The following is a 24,129-nucleotide window of genomic DNA, read 5'->3' on the forward strand; positions in this document are numbered from 1 at the left end:
TCAAACCCCAGTTTTGGAAATAACCATGAAATAGAAATGAAATGTAATTGAATTGCAATAATAGAAATGATCTTCTTTGAGGGAAATATTGAATAATATCCAAAACACTAATGTTGTACCTTTTAATGGAATTTCATTTGTCTCCACAAGGAATTAGGCTTTCATGAAGTCTTCATATACATAAAACCTGAATTTCAACTCCAATGCTTGAATCTTGACCTTACTTCTACTCCAATGCTTGAAACAAGACCGATTGCTTGCTCACTTGAATCTAGATCTCAATTTTGCCCTCTTGAGTGGATATGAATTTGAATTGGTATAAAAATGAGAGGGGTAGATCTCCTTATATACATGTTCATTGAAAAATTATTTAATTGTCCAACATGAGTCGACATGGGATCTAGGTCCCTGCCAAAATAATGTTACCATTTAAGGGCCCAAAGATAGGTCTTGATTGAGAGGACTAGAGTGCTAGTGCCATGGTCTTGACAAATCAGGGACATAGGAAATGGGGCAAGAAAGTGTTCATTCTAGAAAAAATGATTTATTTGCATGCTGTGAGTAGAATCAGGGCTCCAATTAGGCCTCGAGATAGGAATGATAAAGTGAGGGCCCAAATAAGGAAAAAATTGTAAGGGAGTACAATTTAGAACTCTACATTTAGCCCCCACTTTATTGGGAGTATGAGACTAAGCATACTCTTAGTAAAGTAAAAAGTTTCACATTGAAAATCTTTTATCAAGTCATCAAAGAGGCAAGATACACCAAGCCCCTATAACACTTTAGGATCTTACTACTTTAATATCAAGATAAAAGGGACATCATAAGAAAGAGAATCATGACTACTAGCCTAGTAAGGCTTGCTTACTATGAGTCATGAGTACCAAAATTATAAAGCATAAGGCTAAGTTTGAATTTAGTAACTTGAGTATTGAGATATGCAAAGAGTGAAATATTAAGCAAAGTGTATGCCCACACAATAAAAGCGATTGTATACACCACAACAGGACCAATTATGTTAAGGTAGCATACATGCATCCAAAACATACGCACATTATCACAATAATATGCCTCCAACAAAAGACAAATCAAAGGACAATAATCACAAAAACACATTGTTGATATGTGGTGACTGATTAGGAAAGTATTGTACACTCATCGTGTATCCTAATTGGGGTTCTTTTTGGCATTTTTTGTTGTTGAAACAACTGATGTTGTAAGAAAACCCTAAAAATAACTGACTTTGAGTGTTTCCCTAAAAATCGCTTATTATAAGCAGCTGGATTGTAAAGGCATTGTAATGATGTTGTACTGATTTTACTTGATAATAAGAAAAGATTGGACGGTTGTGTTTGGTGGATGTAGCCGATCTTGGGTGAACCACGTTAATCTTTGTGTTATCTGCGTTATTATTTTTTTCTTCATCTTTTGTGTTTGTATTTGCATATAATTGTTAATTTGTATTTGCTCTCGATCTTCCTAAACCCTAACAATTGGTATCAGATCTTTGTATTTCTATAAATTGGCAAGGACTTTTAGTTTTGAGTGGGAGCAATGGATGAAACAAAACTCAAGGTCGAAAAGTTCAATGGCCAGAATTATCAATTATGGAAAATGCAAATGGAGGATTACATGTATCAAAAGGATCTATGGCGAACACTGGAAGGAAAATCAAAGAAACCGACCACAATGTTAGATGAAGATTGGAATATTCTGGACATAAAGGCACTAGGAACCATTCGGTCGTGTCTTGTGCCATCTATAGCATTTAATATATCAAAAGTAACAATGACTTCAGATCTAATGGCGGCATTAGCTAAACTATATGAGAAACCCTCAACTTTGAATAAGGTATTTCTTATGAAGTGTTTGTTTAATATGAAAATGAGAGAGGGAGGATCTGTAGAAGATCTTTTAAATGAATTTAATACAGCTACTAGCCAATTGACTTCTATAAATGTTAAATTTGATGAAGAGGTTAGGGCTCTCCTAATTTTATGTTCTTTGCTAGAAAGTTGGAATAGCTTGGTTATAGTTGTAAGTAACACTATCTTTGGTTCAAATACTTTGAAATTTGATGATATTGTTGGTGTTATTCTAAGTGAGGAAATGCAACAGAAAAACACGGGTGAGACTTCAACATCATTAGGAAATGTTTTGAATGTTGAGAATAGGGGAAGATCAAAGGAAAAAGGAAAAGGCCCTAGGTATGAGAAGTCATGAGGGAAGTCAAAGAAAGGTTGCTCTCAATCTAGAGGAAGAAAAGATTGTTGGTACTACCAAAATCCAGGACATTTAAAGAAAGATTGTTGGTCTCAGGAAAAAAAACAAGGAGATGGAAATGAAGATGATAGTAAGGAAGCTAATGTTGCAAGTAATACTTTACAAGATGCCTTGATCCTATGTTTAGATAATGTTAATGATTCTTGGGTAATAGATTCAGGGGATTCATTTCATGCTACACCCCATAGAAAATATTTTCTAGATTATGTTCAAGGTGATTTTGGATAGGTATATCTGGGTGATGATGAGCCCTGTCAGATTGTTGGAAAAAGCAAGATAAAAATCAAGTTGCAGAATGGAAATGACTGGTTGTTGCAGGAGGTAAGGCATGTTCCTAATTTAAGAAGAAATTTAATTTTTGCAGGACAACTAGGCAGTGAAGGCTGCATAGTTACCTTTACAGACAATTTCTAGAAGGTCACTAAAGGTGCATTAGTAGTAGCTAAAGGTGCAAAGGTAGGCGCATTGTATTTATATACTGGTAATACTTATTCTACCTTAGTTGCTACAAAAAAATTTGTTGCAAGGACAACTACAATAGATGTTGCAAGGATAGATTCAAAAATGTGGCACCATAGACTCAGGCACATGAGTGAGAAAGGGATGAAAATCCTTTACTCTAAAAATTTGTTGCTAGGATGGAAGCAAATTGATTTAGAATTCTTTAAAAATTGTGTTTATGGTAAACAAAAAAGAGTCAAATTTTGCAAGGTTGGAAAAGAGAAGAAGAGTGAGAAATTAGAGCTTGTGCATTCAGATTTATGGGGACCGGCTCAGGTATCATCTCTTGGTGGCTCTTGTTATTATGTTATTTTTATAGATGATGCAACCAGAAAAACATGGGTATATTTCCTAAAACAGAAATCAAATATTTTGGTTGAGAATGAAAAGCTTAAGAAATGGAAAAGCTTTGGTTGAGAATGAGACGGGAAAAAGGTTGAAGTGTCTCAAATTTGATAATGGAGGTGAGTATTGCAGCAAAGCATTTGATGATTATTGTTCTTTCAATGGAATCCGAAGGCAAAAGACGGTTCTAGGAACCCCACAAGAAAATGGTGTGTCTGTGAGAATGAGTAGGACAATCATGGAGTGTTCTAGGAGCATGAGATTGCATGTTGGACTGCCCCTACATTTCTGGGTAGATTTTGTACATATTATTGTTTATTTGATAAATAGAGGACCTTCAAAACCTTTGGATGGCGGCATTCTAGAGGAGGCATGAACTCGTAAAAAGGTAAATTTTTCTTTTTTGAAAACCTTTGGTTGTGAAGTTTTTGTCCATGTTGATAAAGAAAACAGAGCCAAGCTTGATGCTAAATCTCAAAAATGTACCTTCATTGGATATGGTATGGATGACTTTGGTTATCAGTTTTGGGATTTTGAAAATCAGAAAATAATTAGAAGTAGAGATGTTATATTCAATGAGAAGGTCATGTATAAAGAACAGATGCAGGAAAAGAAGCATGAACATGTCAAAAAGGAATATGTGGTGTTGGACAAGGTTCCAGAAAATAAAATGCCATTGGTACCTAATTCTTAGCAACAAAAAAATATCCCACAAACTCCTGCAAGTGTTAGACATTCTACGAGGTTAAGTAGACCTCCTGAAATATTTTCTCCTTCCTTGTATTCTATTTTATTAATTGATTATAGTGAACCAGAAGGATATGAAGAAGCAATGCAGGTGGATGTCAAACAACAGTGGGAGCTAGGCATGAAAGAGGAAATGGATTCCTTGATGAAGAATCAGACCTGGGACTTAGTTCCATTACTTGTAGGAAGAAGAGCCTTGCCAAATAAATGGGTTTATAGGCTAAAGGAGGAAGATGGAGGAAAAAAAAAATATAAGGCCAAACTCATGGTTAAAGGTTTTGCATAGAAAAAGGGTATAGATTTTGATGAAATATTTTCTCCAATTGTAAAAATGATTTCTGTTAGAACTGCTCTAAGTCTTGTGGTTGTAGAAGACATGCATCTTGAACAACTATATGTTAAAATAACTTTTTCTCCATGGGGATTTGGAGGAGGACATCTACATGCAGTAACCACAAGGATATGAGGTCAAAGTTAAGGAGGACTTAGTGTGCAGATTGAAGAAGAGTTTGTATGGCATGAAGCAAGAACCCCGACAATGGTATTTGAAATTTGATAGTTTCATGGCTGAACAAGGTTACCACAGATGTCACTATGATCACTTTGTTTATTTTAAAAGATTGGATAATGACAGTTATATTATCCTGTTACTTTATGTTGATGACATGCTTGTTGTTGGGTCTAACATGCAACATATAAATGAACTTAAACAGAAATTAGCAAAGTCATTTTCCATGAAGGATTTGGGTGTAGCTAAGCAAATCCTTTGTATGAGGATTTCACGGGACAGGAAAAATAGAACATTAACTTTGTACCAAAGTGAGTATATAAAGAAGGTGTTGACTAGATTTAACATGCAAAATGCAAAAGCAGTTAGTACACCTTTGGCTAGTCATTTTAAATTGACTAAGGAGATGTGTCCGAAGACACGAGAAGAGGTAAATAAAATTTCTAACATCTCATATTCATCAACTATTGATAGTCTGATGTATGTGATGGTATGCACAAGGCCAGATGTTGCACATGCAGTGAGAGTTGTGAATTGGTATATGAGCAATCTAGGAATGGAACATTAGAATGTTGTCAAATGGAATCTCAAGTATTTGAGAGGTACCGCTAGCAAGGCATTATGTTTCCAAGGATCAATGCTTCTCTATGTGGATATGTTGACTCTGATCTGGCAGGTGATATTAATACAAGAAGGAGTACTACAGGCTATGTTTTTACTATAGGGGGAACTGCAGTTAGTTGAATTTCTAGACTGCAAAAGGTTGTTGTGATTTCAACCACTGAAGTTGAGTGTGTAACTGCTACTAAAGCTAGTAAGGAGATGATTTTCTTACAACATTTTTTGGAGGAGTTGGGCGAGATGCAGGAGGCTAGCCCATTGTATACTGATAGCCAGAGTTCCATTCATCTTGCTAAGAATTTTGCTCTTCATTTGAGGACAAAACACATTCAGATCAGGTACCACTTCATATGGCTTGAGAAGATTCATACAATTTATAATCCTCCAAATATGTTCACGAAGGTAGTCCCACGAGAGAAGATTATTTCCTCCTCATTTTCTCTTGGCCTTCTTGAGTAAAAATTATGGAATTAAGGAACAACCAAGTCTAGGAGTTTTATCCAGTGGGAGCTGCAAATTTAGTAGTATCGTCCAGGATCAGTCTCCAAGTGGTAGATTGTTGATATCTGGTGACTAATCAGGAAAGTACTGTACACTCATCATGTATCCTTGCTGAGGAAAAAATTTTGGCATTTTTTTGTTGAAAAAACTGACATTGTAAGAAAATCCTAAAAGCAACTGACTTTGAGTGTTGCCTTAAAAATCGCTTATTATAAGCGATTGGAATGTAAAGGCATTGTAATGATGTTGTACTAATTTTACTGGATAATAAGAAAAGATTGGATGGTTGTGTTTGGTGGATGTAGCCCATATTGGGTGAACCACATTAAATCTCTGTGTCATCTGTGTTATGTGTTTTTTCTTCATATTTTGTGTTTATATATGCATATAATTATTAATTTGTATTTTCTCCAGATCTTCCTAAGACCTAACACACATAAGGGTTCTACTTAACTCTGGGGTCAGTATGATCTTATGGTAAATAATATATATCACAAAGTATATTTGCATTGAATTTTTCTCATCCCCTAAAGAAAGTAGAACCACAATGGAAGAAGGGCACATGTTTCCTTTGAGTCAACATGGGAGAGACCAAAAGAGATCTCAATGCTTCACATCATCCTCAAGTAAACAACACGTAGACAACACTAGGGACAATAAATAGAATAATTGAGAAACAAATAGAGGAAGTTTTATAGACAAACGAGAGAGAGAGAGAGAGAGAGAGAGAGAGAGAGAGAGAGAGAGAGAGAGAGAGAGACTCTATGACACGAATGAAGCTAATCAAGGAAATCATACTCTTCCCAATATTGCTGAACATTTTTTGGGAAGGTGGACAAGCTGCAAGAGGAGAAACTTCAAGCATAGTACCACAAGTTCCAAGCAAGGACCATGCTCTAATGATGAGTCACTTTATTTGCTACTAGGACCTAGGATTAATGCTTTTAAAAATTGTTTAGATAAATCATTATCATCAACAACAAGTTCATATTCATCATTGGAATCATTAGCATCAACATTGTTAGCATGAACATCATTTTCATCCATTTCTTCATCAATATTAATAAAAATAGGATCTTTCACATGAATAGAACATGAACCATCATCTTTCTTAAGCATCTTTAATCTTGGAGATTTAAGTTGAACTTCCTCCCTAGGGTTAGGCAAAGGCTAGACAAATGGGATCAACTTGAGCAATATTTGGAGTCTTCAAGAAGGAAATGGGTTGAGAATCAAATTCACAATCCTTAGCATGACGTCTCCATCAATGTTCTCTTGCACAATGGTTTCTTTTAGTTTTAGTTGAGGGTTTTGAAGGCTTAGGATCAACGAATGTAGCCTTCTTCTCTTCCTTTAAAGAAGAAAGAATAGGAGAAGGTCTACTAGGTTGAAAATAGGAGATGTCAGATGCTTCCCTTTGTAAGGTGTAGGAGGTGAAAATGCAACATATAAAGGAGGAATAAAAGGTGTAGGAATGAGGAGGAGGAATAGGTATAGGATCTCTAGGATTACTCAAAGATAAGATCATATATCATTCTTCCACTTTTAATAAGATTGAAAAAGAGGATCACTATGAGGCTTAAGAGGCTCGAATATTTAGACCAATAGTAATAAAGATTAAAATCTCCATACCTCATAGTGGGTTGGTACATGCTATGATTAATAGCTATGATTTTTTAATTATAAGGAAATTTTAAGCATTTATGAATAGTAGAAGGAACCATTTTCATGGAAGAGAGCCAAGGATATCCCAACTTCACACGAAATTGATCTGATGTAGGAATGATAGAAAAATTTCATATAAGAACTTAGTACTTATTGTCTCGATGGATTGCATTGTGTTGCTAAGCTGGGAGCTCAGCAATCTTGTGAAACATGGAATGATCCTCAAGCTTGTGGGTTGCCTATCTTGAGGATCAATCTCCAAAGTGAGTTGGTTCTTCTGATGGACCTCCTACAAATTAACCTCAGATGGGAAAAAGGATAGAAGGAAACTTGAATTGGAACCTATCCTAGGGGGTGATGCACCAAAATCTTATTGAGATCTGTAACTTGTTTAACTCACAAAACCCTCAACAAATAGACCTGAATCTCCAACAAATCAACTAAACATGTGATGCATGAATATCTCATTAGAAAGAGGTTAACCCATTGCTTGCTTGAAGGAAAACAACTATTTTTCACAACTACAAGCCATCAAAATCAACTAACACAATCTAAGACCTACACCTAACATGTATCTTCTTACATCAAATTTTGATTGAAAGACAAATTAAAGGACCTCAAACATAAATAAAAAAAATTCATCAAATTACCCATCCACAACATAATACAAGAAGTATTGAGAAGGAAGTTGTTGCTATTTTATTGAAAAATAAAGGTATTTCTATTATTACAAAACTTAGAAAATTGAGTTACAATGCTTCTTGCCTTGTTGTGTGAAAAAAGCAGAGAGAAAAGATCTAACTGAGAAAGATAGAAAAAGAAGCCTTTATAGAAAAGGAAGCTTCTCTTCAACTGGAAGAATGAACTGAAGCTAAAATCCACCTCCTTGAAATGAGAAACTCAACTTGAATTGATTTCTTCCACCTTGAAATATAAGGCTTGGGGTAAAAATTGATCCAAGATCATGCTAAATATCTCTCAAAATCGATGCTAGTTGAAGGTTAATATATCTAAAGTGCTTCTCAATTGATGGTGTATCCATGTAGGGTATCAAAATTGATGATAATTGTTGCATTCACCTTAAAAGCTCCTTATTTCCAGGTTCACACTAATGTATGAACTAAAACATACCACTTTTTTCATTAATGATTGCTCCTATCATCTCTAACTACTCTGTATTTGACTCAAATTGCCCTTTGGGATCTTGTTGATGATTTATTTATTTAGGTATAACAACTATTCTTTGTGTGTATTTTAAAGCTCACTGTCCAACAAATAAACTATCAAAATGCCTATATATCCTTGGACTGTATCTTTTGTGAAGGTCATTGTGCATGGATGGTTGAGAAGTTATTTGTTGAATAGACAATTATGATAAATTTATGACTGTATTTACTCTGTATTCATGTCTAGGACAATCATTGCCATCTGACTGCTATGATGTCCATTATTTCTACTCCTTTTCACAAGGTTTAATACCTTTGGTCTATTGATCCCATTGGGACGCGATCTGCTCTTTTGTGCCTTTGAGACTACTATCTTCATACCTATACATATCATAACCATAAATCACAAAGAGGGTCCCTTAGGTATGCTTTGAATCTTTACTAATAATGCTCTCTTTTTCTGACTGCATCTTATATCTCTGCTCATACATCCTGCTAACATACTAGTATAAACTATCCTGAAACATTTGTACTTCTCTTTGCTCAGGTTTAGGACACTAATTACCTTCAAATATTTGCATCTTTCACAACCATGTTCTATGGTGTATGGTATATTTCCCTTTGCAATGCTACGATTTCTTTTCTTCTATGATCTCATTTTTTTCATTGGGTATGGCTGCATTTAGTTGACACATTGAACATCATCTCTAATAACAACAATCATAATTCTTATGAAACTGACTATGATCAAATGTTTGGAGGCTTAGACTACTATGATAGTCTCCTACATGAATCTCAAATCCCATGACTATCAAATATTGCTTCCATCCATTGCACTGTGTATTCCTCTTTGTTTGATGGTGAATAATGATATGTTTTGAAATTTCCTAGTTTCTTCCCTTTGCATAAGAACTATATTTTTTGTGTTGTAATGATGGTGTGATCTCTATCTTTGAGCACTATTCTTGTTCTTATGGTATTCTCTGTCAAACACTCAAACCCTTTGCCCTCTTTGTGGATTGATCTTTGACATCTTTGTTGCTCTCTAACAATAGGTTGTAATTTCTCATTGTGGCATCTTTATTGAGTTCTTACTATACATTATCCTCTATGATGTTTTGACATGGATTTTCACACTCCTCATGTAAAAACTTTTTCGTAATCTTCTTTTTGTCTTCAACTATCTTTGTTAATGCTTGATGTCTTTGAGCATACAATAGTGTCCATATGCCTTTTATGGCTGCTCTCTATTCTTTAAGTGTGAGATCCTGTTCTGAAGTGCCATGACTATTATAGATAATTTCTCATGGTGATTCATTTGTGCTTTGACTCTGTTCTTATCTTGCATTGGCCAACAAGGACTGCTCTTTTTCTTACTTAACTATCCTTATCTTGCTATATTGCTTTGACTGTGACATTGGTGCCATCACTATTTAGGCTATTTGTTGAAGGTTGAAAACCTTTTGTATTCTCACTATTATAATAAATTCTCCTCATAACATGGACTCTGTTTTCCACTAGATTTGCTAAATAATAGTGATTCTAGGGACTATTACTCCATTGCAGACACAACAACCTTATAGTTGTTCACTGTATTTTCATTCATAACCTTTTCTTGCTCCTATCATCATGATCTCTGTATTGTATGATAACTTCATGAATTCTAATAGGGACATGAATTACACATTTATTTATCTTTTATCAAAATAATGAAACATTCTCTGCAAAATGATTATCATTAACAATCAGTTGTCCGAAAAAAGTTTAATCTACTATCTCTATTCTTAGATTATAATCATGAGGGATACAATACTTCTCTGTGGTATTGTTTAGGTTCAACATCACTGTTGGCATTGATAATTTGTGGAAGGTATACTCACTACTATTATCTTGGCATTGGTCTTTCTTGGATGTCTACAATATAAAGATACCATATGACTCTTAAGATCACTGCCTCTATTACATTTTCATTGCTATAAATCAGGATTTTCTCTTTGTCCTTGTACAGTGTTTTGTGCTCAATGTTTATGCCCTTGTTCACTGTTACTCTTTAAAAAACTCTGACTTCTCATTTTGTTCCTTATGACAGTGTTTTGTCTCTGTCTTCATGACACTTGTATCTCATATACTTTTCAATATCTATCACTTTGGCTATCAACAAGAAAGTTTGATCATGAAACATTGTCTCAATGACTTGTAACATATTTCATTCCTTTAATGCTTCATAAGGTCATGGCTCTATCCCTATTTTAGCTACTAGTCATTATTAAAGTTGGCCTTTAACCTCTATCTTTGCACTTGAAGGCTTTAACACTGAACCAAAACCTTGTTGTTCTTCTCATTTGTGCCTTTGAAACTTGTTCACTTGAAACTAATATATTTGTCCCTACAACATGTTATCTTTGTCCTTTGAGTGTCTATGCCTCTGTTCTCAAGGTTATTGTTGTCACAAAAGTTTGCACCCTTGTTCAACACTAGTGCTCAACAACCTTGTGAAACATGGAAACAACCTCCAAGTGTGGGACCTTGTGCATGTGAGGTTGAGTCTCTAGACAAGGTCAGCTTCCTTATCAATCAGGGTGCGGTGTTGGACCAACCCAACACTCATAAAACCTATTCTAATGATCTAGAGGGGGAAAGGGGAGAAGGAATGCTTAAAGAGAAAAGAGGTGAAGCACCTAGATTGAAATATGTTTCTTCTCGTGCCTGTGCATGCACAAGACATCAATAAAATGTTAGGATAATCAGTGGACAATTGAGAGGGGGGGTGAATCAGTTGTCAACAGATTATATTAATCAAACCACTTTATAACCTTTAATTGGAGCACATAAACATTGAATACCAGAATAGCAAAAATAGATATCGGTAAGCAATAAAACTTAAGAATGAAACAAAGAATTAACACAATGCAACCATGCCACATAACACCATGATATGTACGTGGAAAACTCGATAAAGGGAAAAACCACAGTGGGAAGCCTACCCACAATCAGATGATACTTCTGCAGAAAGTATGTGATACAATAAGGGGCCTGCACATGCAGGAAGGAACATTGCCTAGAGCGTACTACTCATTACAAAGGAGTCTCATTGACTACAAAGAGGTTATAACCACCTCAAGATAATTGGACAATAATCCTAAAGAATGAATTGCTAGAGATAGCGTCTACCATACCTGATTACAGTCCTGATTAAGCTCAATACCGAAGGCCTTTGACCTCTTACTTAAACCCAATTCATCACCTATGATCGACCAGATCTCCTTCGCATATGATATTTCATTCCATGACCATGACACACGATCTACAATGAGATCTTACATCAATTTATACAAACCCTAAGGCCTAAACCAATTAGTTCAGCCACCTAGAAGATATTACAATAAGATCATTACATACATCCATATTACAATGATATACCATGTCAGATTTAGACCAAAATAACATTAACCAATCCATAAATCATCTCGATAACATGTAGAGAACACATTAACATGATACTGGTCCATAACCTAGATAGGTACCGGACCTAATCTGGGTCTACCATGTGAAAGTGATGTCTCCAATTAGTTGAGGCACGATCAAGGATCACCTTCTACATCCTGAATTCCATCTAGAAGCCACACCAACACCAATTATGCATTCTATCAAATATTCTCAGTAAAAGCTATGCCGGTTAAACCTTAAACCCTTACCGGTAACTCAAGATCTTCTACGGGTAATCAAAACCTGTCTGTCAGTAACCAACCATAACAGCTAGTGTTGACATCAATGACAAAACATCAATGTAACACATAATCAATTCCTCCATATAGCCAACAATATCCACCTTTGGCATTGATGGCAACACTAGATGTAAAAAATAAAACATCTAAGTGCCAAACATTTCTCATAGAAGATATAATAATGAAAAATCCCAGCAACTCCCCCTGAGGAGTGCAGTCTAATCTGAAACTGATCTGAATCTCTCTCCCATAAACATTATTTTTCACATATAACTCTCCCCCTTTGACATCAATACCAAAGATATGACATAGATATCAAAATTATGTGAATCTCAAAGCTGACTACTCCCCCTGAGTAGTAGCACCACTACATCAACCCAAAGCAAAGGATAAAGTTGATGATGCATACTGGACTGATGGTCTTCTCCATCAATTAAGTTTCTGCCAGAGGGGTAGATACCCCTAACCTATCTCTCAAATACTCAAATGATTCCTTAGATAGTGGTTTAGTGAATATATCTGCAATCTACTCTTTAGTGTTCACATAAACCAATTCGACTTCCTTTTCTTCCACCTTGTCCTTCAGAAAGTTATATTTTATTGATATGTGCTTAGTCTTAGAGTGAAATACTAGATTTTTAGACATGTCAATAGCTACAAAGTAATCACAATAGATAACTACTGGTTCACTACAATTTACCTTGATATCCTTCAACATTTGCTTCATCCACAAGACTTGAGTGCAATTAGTTACTGCTGCAACATATTCGGCTTCTACAGTAGATAAAGAAATGCATGACTATTTTTTGTTGATCCATGAAACTAGTTTATTTTTGAGAAAGAAATCTCCACTAGAAGTTCTCTTCCTGTCATCAGTATCTCCTTCCCAATCTGAATCTATATATGCACATAAAGTGAAGTTATCCTCTCTAGAATACCATAAGCCATATTCTATTGTTCCTTGCAAGTACTGGAATATCCTCTTTACTGCACATTCATGATTTTATTTAGGATTACTTTGATATCTTAAAATAATAATCACTGCATTCATAATATCTGGTCTAGTCTAAGTTAGATATAACAAGCCACCAATCATAGATTTATACCTTGTCGGATTTACCAATGCAAATGTGTCTTTGATCGATAATTTCTCACTTGTCACCATAGGAGTACTTACTAGTTTGAAATTATCCATACCAAACTTCTTCAACAATTCCCTTAGATACTTAGTTTGACAGATAAAGATGCCTTTGTCAGTTTGAGTAATCTGCAAGCCTAAGAAAAATCTAATCTCACCAATCATGGACATTTCAAATTCAGTCTTCATATTATTAGAGAATTCCATGCACAATTTATCTTCACCTACAAAAATGATATCATCAACAAATACTTCAATAATCAGAATATCATCATTAGTGATCTTATAATATAAGTTACTGTCAGCACTATCATTAGTAAAACCAAGCTTCAAAAGATATTTATCCAACCTTGCATACCAAGCTCTAGGAGCTTGTTTCAATCCATATAATGCTTTCCTTAACCTACAAACCATATCTTTATCATCTATCAATGAAAATACATCAGGCTACTCAATGTATACCTCTTCCTCAAGTTCACCATTCAAAAATGCACATTTAAAATCCATTTGATAGACCTTATAGTTCTCATAAGTTGCATAGGCAAGAAATAGTCTAACAGCTTCACTTCTAGCTACAGGTGCAAATGTCTCACCATAATCAATTCCTTCCATTTCAAAATATCCTTTACAAACTAGTCTAGCCTTGTTTTTACAACTTGACCATCCTCACTTAGTTTATTTCTAAAAACCCATTTAGTTCCAATAACATTCTTATTTTTAGGTCGGCGAACTAAAGTCCAAGTCTCATTCTTCTCTATCTGATCCAATTCATCTTTCATAGCCTTTAACCAATGTTTATCTTTACAAGCTTCAATAACAGATGCCGGTTCAATTTGAGAAATAAGACATACCTCTTCATTTGCTAGTATTTTTCTTGTCATAACTCCCTTGTTCCTATCTCCAATGTTCTTATCTTCAGAATGATTTAATCTCACATACCTTGGTGTCTTCTGAACTTCAAGTTCATTGTTATGATCATCAGTCACAGTTGAATTTTCTGATTGTGTCGGTGTAACTATTTCGGTGTCTTGTACCGGTTGAGGCATTGCCAGTTTAGTTATGATTATTTTCACTGTCGGTTCCTTGTCATATGATATAGATTGATTTTTGTATTGCTCATCCACTTTCACATTTGCACTCTCCACAATTTTTTGCAATCTTGTGTTATAACATCTATATGCTTTGCTTTGAATTGAATATCCAAGAAATATCCCTTCATCACATCTAGGATCAAACTTCCCAATTGAATCATCCCTTTTGATATAACATTTACTTCCAAAAATTCTGAAATATTTAACAGTAGGTGTATGTCCAAACCATAATTCATAAGGGGTCTTACCGGTTTCACCTTTGATGTGAACTCTATTGAATGTGTAGACTGTTGTACTTACTGCTTCTCTCCAGAAGATGTGAGGCAATTTGGCTTCCATCATCATGGTTCTCATTGCATCCAAAATGGTTATATTCTTCCTTTCCACTACTCCATTCTACTGAGGAGTCCAGGGTGTAGATAATTGTCTCCTAATTCCATTTGTCTCACAATAACTGTTAAATTCATGAGAAGTGAACTCACTGCCTTGATATGATCTCAGACATTTGATTTTCAATCCATTTTGTGTTTCCACCTTAGTTCTAAAGATCTTGAATTTCTCAAAGGCTTCAGACTTCTCCCTTAGAAAAGTCACCCACATCATTCTAGAATAATCATCAATTGTTGGCATGAAATACCTATCACCTTGATAGCTTCTAGTCCTTGTTGGACCAAATAAGTCAGTGTGAATCAAATCAAGCACATCATTAGATTTATCATGTATGCTCTTAAAAGAAGTTCTAACTTGCTTTCCCAATTGACATTCCTTACATACTGGATTATGAGGCTTTATAATCTTAGGTATATCTCTAACTGCCTTTGTTGAACTAATCTTAACAATGGAATCAAAATTAACATGACACAACCTCTTATTCCATAACCAACTCTCATAAATATGAGAAATCAAACATGTCTTATTACCAGTGTTCAAGTGAAAGATATTACCTCCATTCTGAGTACCGATTGCAATCTCCAAACCAGTTTTGTTAATGATCTTGCATTTTCTATCTTTAAATTGAAGTTGGAATCCCTTATCCACAAATTGACCAACACTTAAAAGATTATGCTTTAAACCTTCTACATAATAGACATTATTAGTATTATTCTTATCATCCAAAGAAATAATACCTCTACCTTTGATCATACAAGCTTTGTCATCCCCAAATCTGACTTGACTGCCATTGTATTCTTGCAGGGACAAAAATTTTCTTTTATCTCCAATCATATGATGTGAGCATCCACTTTCAATTACCCATTGATCCTTGTCTTCAACTTTTGTTGCCAGGGCCTATTCTTCATTCTTGATAGCCGGTTATGGTTCATCTTCCTTTAAGGCATAGAGAAACCATTCCTTTCCATTGCCGGATCCACTAGTAGAGTCTACTACTAGTTCATCCTCAGAGTCATCACTTACTCCTTCCTCATCCGCTATGTAGCATTATTTGCTTTTCTTGAATTTATATATGTTTTGATTAGGCTTAAATGATTTCTTAACTCTTTCTTCAAATCTTGCATTCCTTTTAGGACACCTAGATGCAAAATGACCAATCTTATTACATGCAAAACATTTAAAAGGTACTTTTCCTTCATACTTACTTCCTACTGGTCCTTTAGGTACTCTTCTAGAAAATAGGGCTTCAAGTTGCTCAAATTATTCATCCTCTTTCCTCATATCTTCCAATTCCTTTGCATATAAGGCTTTCCGATCACTTTTGTCGGTAGATGATGATGCATGAAAAGCAGGTTCAAACATTGCATCTCCAGAGGGTCCAAATTCTTCAAGCTCAAAAGTAGATAACTTCCCAATCAGAATGTCAAGCTGTTAATTGAAGTGTTTGCCATTGTTCTCAATTCATTAATTGCAGTCACCTTCATCTTGTAAGCCGGTAGAAGGACTCTCAAGACTTTGGAAACTATTTCATCTTTACTTAGAGATCCTCCACAGCATTGAATTCCCATAACAATTTCATTTACTCTTTTCATAAATGTAGCAATTCTTTCATTATCTTCCATCTTCAAGTTCTCATATCTTACTAGGTAAGCATCAAGTTTATCAATTTTAACAGTAGGGTCACCTTCATTCAGAGTTTGCAATTTATCCTGCATAACCTTTGCAAATGATTTATTAGTCAATCCCATGATTTGTTGATCAATGAGTGCACACAAGAGGGCTTCTCTAGCTCTGCAATCATTTTCAATATTCTTGTCCAAGTCTGCAGGAGCAGGATTGTCAAATATCGGATCGTATGGTGTATATCCTTTCTCAATGATCTCCCAAATATCCTTGCCAAGATATCTAAGATGAGTTTCCATTAGGATTTTCCATATCCCATAATTTTTTCCATCAAGCTTAGGGATTTCTCTTCTAAAAATAGTTGCCTGTGGATTTGAAGTATTAGCTGTCGTAGGATCTACCTCAAGTGGTTAAGCTTCTGCAAAAGAGGACCAAAGCTCTGATGGAAATTGTTAGGATAACTGGTGGACAACTAAGAGGGGGGGGGTTGAATCAGTTGTCAATAGATTATATTAATCAAACCACTTTATAACCTTTAACCGGAGCACATAAATATTGAATACCGGTAAGCAATAAAACTTAAGAATGAAACAAAGAATTAACACAATGCAACCATACCACATAACACCATGATTTGTATGTGGAAAACCTGATAAAGGGAAAAACCACAGTGGGAAGCCTACCCACAGTCAGATGATACTTCTACAGAAAGTATGTGATACAATAAGGGGCCTGCACATGCAGGAAGGCACACTGCCTAGAGCATACTGCTCATTACAAAGGAGTCTCACTGACTACAAAGAGGTTATAACCACCTCAAGATAATTGGAAAACAATCTAGAAGAATGAACTACCAAAGATAGCATCTACCATGCTTGATTACAGTCTCAGTTAAGCTCAATATCGAAGGCCTTTGACCTCTTACTTAAACTCAATTTGATCACCTATGATCGACCAGATCTCCTTTGCATATGATATTTAATTCCACGATCACGACACATGATCTACAATGAGATCTTACATCAATTTATACAAACCCTAAGGCCTAAACCAATTAGGTCGGCCACCTAAAAGGTATTACAATAAGAACATTACATACATCCATATTACAATGGTATGCCATGTTGTCTTTAGACCAAAACAACATTAATCAATCCATAAATCATCTTGGTAACGTGTAGAGAACACGTTAACATGATACCAGTCCATAACCTAGATAGATACCAGACCTAATCTAGGTCTACCATGCCAAAGCAATATCTCCAATTAGTCGAGGCATGATCAAGGATCACCTTTTGCATCCTGAATTCCATCTAGAAGTCGCACCAACACCACTTATGCATTCTATCAAAGATTCTCAGTAAAAGCTCTATTGGTTAAACCTTAAACCCTTAACGGTAACCAAAGATCTTCTACCGGTAACCAAAACCTATTTGCTAGTAACCAACCGTAATAGCTAGTGTTGACATAAATGACAAAACATCAATGCAACACATAATCAATTCCTCCATATAGCCAACATAAACAACCCAAAGATATACATAAATCTCAATCCAACAGCTATCTCCAAAGAAAAGAAGAGAAGTTAGAACCTAGATAGACATTGAAAAGGATTGAGAGATATCCACAAACAACACATGCATGCAAATTAAAACAACTAAAATTAGAAGACATAATGAAGAAAGATTACAAAATAAGAGGTGCAAAACAAACAATGTATTTGATAATAGAGATAAGGTAAGAACAAACGATCTATTAATATAAAGGCAAGACAATTTACAGTTGTAGAAAGCATAAAAATTCTACAAGAGAAAATGGAGAAGAACCCTTAGAAGGAGTTACAAAATTTGCCTTTATAGATCAGGCATAACTCAAATGGAACTCTAGGTTCAGAAACCCTAACTAGCTAGGGTTAGGTTACCAAAAAAAAGGATCAAATTAGACGAATGGAGATGATGGTTGTTGTCATGTTAGTGAAGTAGGGCACCTACAGCTGCAACACAAACACTCAAGAGATCATTACAAGCATGGTTAGAAAATTCAAATTAAATTAAAGATAAACCATGACAAAGTGACCTATCACCTCCTAAGAGATGCGAGTGTGGATTTGCTCTCAGATCTAGATAAGCAATCCCAGTGACTTGACTACACCTAGATGGAGGATTTGAAATGATATGATATGCAATCTAGATGAGATTGATTATGCTACATTGATCCAAGATTTTAATTAAGCTAATTATATGCATGATTAATCTATGATGATGATGCAATTAAGCTAGAAAAGAGATTGATTAAGCTACATGATTCAACAATTATGCTAGAAAATGATCAAATTAAACTAGATCTAAGATGCAATTGCCTATAATAACAATGCTTAAATGATATGCTAGAATGGATATGCCTATAGTAACAATGCCTAAATTGATATGAGATGGGATCCTTTGTGCTCCAAAATGGGGGATGTTTATAGGATTTCCAAGGCCAGGGGTGAGGTGGCAGGAATCAATGGTCAAGACTGAGTCTGAAGATATCAAGGGTGAAATTGGAGGAGGTTGGAGAAGAGGTTGGAGGGAGGGAAACTCATCATCTCTATGGTGACAAGTGTCAAGGATATTTTCTCATAAGAGGGCAAGTGTCCAAGGGATGAGACATGTGGCCAAAGTGCCATGTGTCTCAAGGAGAGGATATCCACACCATAGGAGGTTAGGATAAGGAGGTTAGGATGTGCAAGATAGGATAGCATTAGTTAAACCAAAGGGTTAGGTGGAATGGGTTAGGTTAGAAGGATGGTTAGGTTAGGTGGTTAGAAGTTAGGAGGCAAATGGGTAATTTGAATTTAAAAATTCAAATAATATGAAAAGGCTAATTAACTTTCAACAACTCATAAATTGAATTATTTTAATTAATTAGGGGATTAAAAGGAATGAATTAAATGGGGAGAGGATTAATTAATTTAGATTAATTAATCAAAAGGGACTATTGAAATGAATCTATTAAATAAATCCTTAGATTTATTAATAAGTAGATGAAAGGGATTTAATCAAATTGCTAATGAATTCAATTAAATTAGGAAGGGGGATTAATTTAATAATTGCTTATTTAATTAATTATCTTCAGACCATTTTTAGGTGTATACATGTTGCCCCTCTTTGAAGTGAGGTGTGGTGACGCGTTGATTCAAAGAATAATCTCATTTTGATGATGATCGTGGTTCAATAGGATGCCCCAGACATTGATTGATAAATTGCAGTACGATGATGCCCCCTCAAGAGATCAATTGAGATAATTGACATTTGGAGTGTTTGTATCATTGCGAAATTGATTTCTCGATTGGAATTGATGTGATTTCCGCAATGTTGATTGATGAAAGTGTGAGTTCTTTGTTCACGATGGTGTGGTTATCGATGTGATGATTGATAAAGCTTGATTGAATTCGACAAGATTGATTAGGTTGATAAGATCAAGATTTAGTATGGCTTCAGGAATGACACCTCCTATATAAGACAAAGATGATCAAAGCATCTGGTTTCAGGAATGATATATCCTATATAACAATTGATCAAAACGTCTGGTTCCAAGAAAGATACATCTTGTATAAGACATGATAGAATAGATCAGATGTGAGCGAATGATATAAGTGATAAGGTTGATTGGATAAAGAACTAAAATTTTGTTGATATCAGATTGCAGGAAGATTTAGATATGCTGATGTTGGCATATTTGAGGGAATATCATAAGATTCACGTTGGGTCAACAATATCAGGAGAGAGATGAGTCATCGGTCTGATTATGTATACACTTGTGATGATATATTGATGATTCCTGAGATAGATTTGACCTTGGATAAGATGAGCTTGTGTGATCCCATGCAAGAATGAAATGCAAACTAAATGCAAATGCAAATGCAAAGATATGATCGGACCAGTCATTGGGTTATTGCATTTTATCATCATTGAGTTTTTTAAAATGTGGGAAGTGAGTGCAAACATCTATGGTATAATTAAACCATGATGACCTGAGCACTACTTTCCTAGATTTTGATATTGCAAGTTACCGCAAGCATCGAGGTATAATTGAACCAAGATAACCTAAGTGTTGTTTGCATAAAATAGGCAGTATTAACCATTTCTATATGCAAGTCCAAATTGTCTTCTATGATACTCTGATGATCATGTCCTAAGACAACTTTGCACATATTAACGATTAATTTAAAGACAACAGACAAGAAAAATATCATGCTCCTTCCTTGTTTCTCTAGTCAAAGACATGCTGGAGTCACTTAGAAATCATGATAGCGAAAAATCAAGATAAAATAGTTGAACCATTATTGTCAAAGTGTTAAAATCATTAGTCAAAATATATCATCCATTGATATGTATTTGGCATGCTTAGACTGACATGTGATAGTTTTGATGGTTGATAATTTGATCATGTGTTCCATGTTGTCTCAGTTTTCGCTTGACAAGAGCTGCCTAACTATTTCTCTACCTGTTTGATTAAGCTCAAAATGATCAAAATTTTGCCCCAACTAGGTGTAGGATTTTTCCCCAAGCCTAGAAACAAATTTAGTATGATATACCCAATGCTCCAAGTGCCTAGAAAACTTAAGAATACAAAAAATCTAGTTGATTTTTCTTAGGCAACCTGCAAAATAGATGCGTTAGTAGTCATGTTATTTTGATGAAATGAAGCTTTGGCAAGCGTAATCTTCAACAATCATCCTGTAAAAACCAGTTAGACTGCTAGAAAACTCACAAAAATACAAGGGTTAGCATTAGTAATAGCCAAATTGAAGCATAAAAACCCTAAAATGCAATTTGTTTTGAAAACACAAAAGCAGTAATTCGTACGAGTATTCTCACCTCCTCGTACGAGTATTCTCACATACCTGTACGAGTGCACAAAGAAACTTGTATGGTACTGTAAAGGTACTCATATGAGATTCTGAAATAGGCTCGGCTAGAAACCCATGAGATTGAAGATTTGATGATGAGAGAGGCCAAGAAATTAGATTTACGGCCCCACAGTGGGCGAAAAAATGTCGTGTGTGTGAAGTAGGGTACCTGCAACTACAACACAAACACTCGATAGATCATTACAAGCATGGTTAGAAAATTCAAATTAAACAAAAGATAAACCATGACAAAGCGACCTATTGCCTCCTAAGAGATGTGAGTGTGGATTTGCTCTCAAAACTAGATAAGCAATCCCAATTACTTGACTACACCTAGACGAAGGATTTTAAATGATATGATATGCAATCTAGATGAGATTGATTATGCTAGATTGATCCAAGAGTCTAATTAAGCTAATGATGTGCATGATTAAGCTATGATGATGATGATGCAATTAAGATAGAAAAGGGATTGATTAAGCTACATGATTCAACAATCATGCTAGAAAATGATCAAATTAAACTAGATCTAAGATGCAATTTCCTATAATAACAATGCTTAAATGATATGCTAGAATGGATATGCCTATAGTAACAATGCCTAAACTAATATGAGATGGGATCCTTTGTGCTCCAAAATAGGGGATATTTATAGGATTTCCAAGGCCAGGGGTGAGGTGGCAAGAATCGACAGTCAAGATTGAGTCTAAAGATATCAAGGGTGAAATTGGAGGAGGTTGGAGAAGAGGTTGGAGGGAGGGACACTTGTCATCTCTATGGTGACAAGTGTCAAGGAGCCTTACTCATAAGAGGGCAAGTGTCCAAGGGAAGAGACATATGGCCAAAGTGACATGTGTCTCAAGGAGAGGATATCCACACTATAGGAGGTTAGGATGTGAAAGATAGGATAGAGTTACTTAAACCCAGGGTTAGGTGGAATGGGTTAGGTTAGGTGGTTAGAAGTTAGGAGGCATGTGGGTAATTTGAATTTAAAAATTCAAATAATATCAAAAGGCTAATTAACTTTCAACAACTCATAAATTGAATTATTTTAATTAATTAGGGGATTAGAAGAAATGAATTAAATGGGGGGAGGATTAATTAATTCAAATTAATTAATCAAAGGGGACTATTGAAATGAATCTATTAAATAAGTCCTTAGATTTATTAATAAGTAGATGAAAGGGATTTAATCAAATTGCTAATGAATTCAATTAAATTAGGAAGGGGGATTAATTAAATAATTGCTTATTTAATTAATTATCTTTAGACCATTTTTAGGTGTATATAGTTGTGTGTCTAAAAAATCACCCAAAACTAGGAAAGAGCAACAATCCCTAAAAAAAGGGAGAATCCCCGCAAGAATAGTCTCTGATTGTCCTCTACCAGGACCAAAAAGTCTTCAATCTATAATAAATGAGCATGGGCGGCCTAAGACAAGCATTTGTAGGGTCATGACGGAGTAATGGTGATCATCCCTTGGACCGTTGAAAGTGGTTGGAGTAGATCAGATTTGATTTGGTTAGTCGATGAGGTCAGAAACTGATTTTTGACCCATTAAGTTGGCAACCACCCTCAGGAACCTATTTGAATTTAAACGATCACCTTTAGTTTAAATTTAGGCCACTAGACCCTCATATCATGCACAGATGGATGGCCAAGATTGCACCATGAAGGTTGGGTCCATAAACTAAACAACCATATCGTGGTATCGCAACTAAGGGTGGGAACATATTCTTTAATTGTTGCGATATCATGGTGAAACATCTACACCACTAGCAAACTATCACCATATCATAGGGGGCAAGTGATGGTCAGGGATAACTGTTACAACCCCCTGATATCCATATTCGCATATCCATACTTGCCTTGTGGGGTGGCAGGGAAAAGGACCTCCTCGCTTCCCCTCTATCTCGCGCTTCATTCACAACCCTTTGAAATCTCTCATGGGGTGGTGAGGAAGAGGACCTCCATGAAAATGAGACGGTCCCACTAGCCAAAGAACCATCATAGTATCACAACCAAGGGTGGGACTCAGTTTCTAATCAGTGCAAAAACATCGATAACACTTTATTCCATGTATCGCTAGCCACATCACTTATCGCCTTGTCGTGCAAAAGTGGAAAATTCACATTGTTCATGTCTATAGGGAAAGAGAGATAGGCAAAATACAATGATAACGACTACTTTTCCTCCCAACTGTATCACTTATTGCGGTGTCACATGAAAGTGGAACAGTTGCATTAGGGAACAAAAGTGGAAAGTTCCCAACTACACGATAAGCGATAAAAAAGAACTCCTGTCAACTAGTAGTGGGTGAAAGGGGTAGTTCCCATTATGAAGAAGGGACCCTCCAACTGGTAAACATAAGTGAAATGACCACCCTGTGCTGGTCAACAAAGGAAAAGAATAAGGCCAGAAAAGGTTAAGGTAAAATCCTTAAGGGGTTTAGGGTTTTAACAGGAGTTTTTAGCCATTGATGATTTCTCATATTGGTTATCTACATGGCTAAAGTTGACACAAAAATGGTCAACAATTATCATCATATTCTAAGTCCTCATTGATCATGATTTATTGGGTAATGAAACCCTCTTATGTTATTTGTTACTATTTTTTCTTTGTCTAAAAGCCTATTCTTTGTGATTCAAACCGTCTAATCCATACATTGTATCTACAAGTAAAATATTTTGACAAAACCTAGCCTTGGATACATTTACGCTTTTATCAAATACATGATGATAAGAATGTCTTGTGGATGGAATGCAAAAACACTTGTTTGTAGAGTGGAGCTTTGGAAACCCTACCCTTTTCATGTGAGAAATTTTGTATATCTCTAGCAACCAACCCTTGATGACTCATTAACGCTTGGTGGACTACTCTTTACCTCTTGAAACTGCTCATTTTATGTATAAATTTGCATGATCATATCTT

The sequence above is a fragment of the Cryptomeria japonica genome, chromosome 9, assembly GCF_030272615.1.
Source record: "Cryptomeria japonica chromosome 9, Sugi_1.0, whole genome shotgun sequence".
NCBI lineage: Eukaryota > Viridiplantae > Streptophyta > Pinopsida > Cupressales > Cupressaceae > Cryptomeria > Cryptomeria japonica.